At 31.8% G+C, this 2,500-nt stretch overlaps 1 protein-coding gene across 2 annotated transcripts in view; it reads right to left on the bottom strand.

The window, feature by feature from the left end:
* Positions 1-2,500, bottom strand: part of LOC145259101 (transient receptor potential-gamma protein-like) — a 159,431-nt gene that overhangs the window by 6,008 nt on the left and 150,923 nt on the right. The window contains exon 12 of one of the 2 annotated variants that reach the window (XM_080116755.1): positions 2,474-2,500. This exon is cut by the window's right edge and continues 396 nt beyond it. The exons of the other annotated variant lie outside the window; for it this stretch is intronic. The gene's annotated coding sequence lies outside the window, so the exon portion shown is untranslated. Of the gene's footprint in view, positions 1-2,473 lie in introns of those variants that run through there. 2 annotated transcript variants of the gene reach the window in all.

Genomic DNA, 2,500 nt, shown 5'->3' with positions numbered 1-2,500 from the left:
AACAAAAACAAGTTACAGATGGCTTCCAAAGTTATGTGATAAAATCAAGAATAACAGAAATTGACGCTATTTATTTCAAGATTAAAACAATGTTAGTAAATATTAATAAATATTATTAATTAAATATTAATAAATATTATTAATTAAATATTAATAAATATTAATAAATATTTCCCTTTCTAACTAAAATAAAAATATAATTTTCGAATTTTTAAAATTAAATTCCCGTTACATCAATTTTATACAGATTCTCTTCTGTCCCTTCCGTTCGAAAATTTAGATGCCCAATGCTTTGCACCCTCAGGATGCAAAACATTTCAGGGGGAAAAAAGTTGAAGGTTTGAGAGAAATAGTCTTCTTGTTTGCCATAAGTCATCTTGTTTTCTCGGAAATTATTCACATTTTACTTCTTCATCTTGATCTAGTCATGCGGACGTAGTTGCAAGCAATGGTTGTAAGTGCATCCCATTTCCATTTTCTTTTCGGTGTAACTTGTTTGGTGCCAGATGTGAATTGAAAACTTTCTGCAACTGGTTTTATGTTCTGCCATAGGAAGCCCGAAGTTTTGATCAAAAGAGCAGTAAATTCTTAAAAGCAAAAACCTTAACCCAAAAAGATTGCGCTAAACAAGAAACGAAATAAAAAATAATTACAAACACATTTGAACTTTATTGACTGGAGCAATTTTGTTTCGGTTAATTTGGATTTTTGTATTGCCGTTATGATGATGCTATTTAAGGCTGTAATGAGAAGAATGTTTCTTGGATATTAAATCCTCCCCCATGAATCACTTTCCACCCCAAATAAAAACGAGATTTTCTTTTTCTTTTGGCGATTACGAGCGAACTTGGCAAAAAGAAAAACACAATTCAGAATTTAGAGTTGAGGATCAGTTTTGCATATAAATGCAATGTCGAATGAAATGAGCCCCCATTCCTGGGCAATTCTAGCGTTTTTGCACAGCTAACCATTTTTTTTCACTAACTCTAAGTCCGAGTGGCTGGCAGTTAGGGTTATGTCTAATATTAGATTATAGAAAATCGTAACAAACGTTTTGGAAAATAATTTAATGAAAAAAACGTTTTGGAAAATAATTTATTGGAATGTTTTCAAAAATACCTATCTTTTTTTTTTTTTACATTTGCTGGACGCATTTCACATCCAAGTAATCGTCCGTTTTCTTGATCGTAGAGGATGCTTCTTTTCAAGCTGAAGAAGATCGGTGGTTACATTGACCGAACAGTTGTGAAAATTACACTGAAGAACAGTAGGCTGAAGAATCCAAATAATATGAAAAATTGATTTTGTTTTGTTTTGATTTTTTTCAGATCACATTAGATATCGATTACAAAAGGATTTAAAATATTTTATAGTAATTTATTGGAATGTTTTGAAGGATAATTTATAATTTTTGTCACCAGAGAAAGATCGATGACAGCACTGGCTTAGCATTGGTAAGGGGAGACAATACAGATCACTCTATCAATGCCTAGTTTTTGAAACGTCCAGCACTTGATAAACAGGCTTTACCTCGAAATATAACATGGAATACAGTTACAAACATTGGATCACATTAGATATCGATTACGAAAGGATTTAAAATAATTTATAGCAATTTATTGGAATGTTTTGAAAGATTATTTATTGTTGAGAAAGTATGATACTACCTATCCTTTTCTACATTAGCTTGGGGCATTTTACACCAAAATCATCTTCCGTTTGTCTTGATAGTAGCGGATACTACTTTTCCAAGTAAACAATCAATCCAGTCGGGTTCAGCAGAAACGTGGCGATCTTCTCATATCAGTATGGAAAACTTTCGCTGAAGAATTCAAAGAGATTCAGTATATTTTATAAAGCTGTTCTGACATCTAATTGGGTCGTTCTTGTGACAAATGGTTATAAATAGTATTGCCCAAATATTTGTGGTCATACCCAGCCAACATGCCAAAAATATTGCAACAGGTACAACATTGATACAATAAACAGAATTGGAGATTAACCAAAATGAAATCGCTCCACTCAAGGCAGTTCAATAGTATCTATTTTCTCACACACACAGACCACTTCTTTAACGAAACGCCTACCACTTGATAAAGAGGTTTTACCTCAAAATGAAACGCCTAAAACTTGATAAAGAGGTTTTACCTCAAAATGAAACGCCTAAAACTTGATAAAGAGGTTTTACCTCAAAATCTAACATGGAATATACTCACGCACATTAGATAGCAGTAGATATGGACTATGAAAGAATTTAAGATATACAATACAAATGGGAGCTCTGAAAGTGTTAATCAATATCGAGTACAAAATTAACTTAATATTAGTAAGAGGAGACAATAATAAACAGAAATTAACGGAAACAAAATTGTTCCACTCAAGGCAGTTCAATGGTATCTAATTTTCTCACACACAGTAAATAAATATATATTTATACAATTATAACATGATGACAGTTCATATTAGAAAGATGTTGCGGGTTAGGAATTTTAAATAAATG

Source organism: Euprymna scolopes, chromosome 34 (genome assembly GCF_053919585.1).
Source record: "Euprymna scolopes isolate OS-2025 chromosome 34, ASM5391958v1, whole genome shotgun sequence".
NCBI lineage: Eukaryota > Metazoa > Mollusca > Cephalopoda > Sepiida > Sepiolidae > Euprymna > Euprymna scolopes.
The sequence above is the reverse complement of the archived record's forward strand: the minus strand, read 5'-3'. Positions and strand labels throughout refer to the sequence as shown.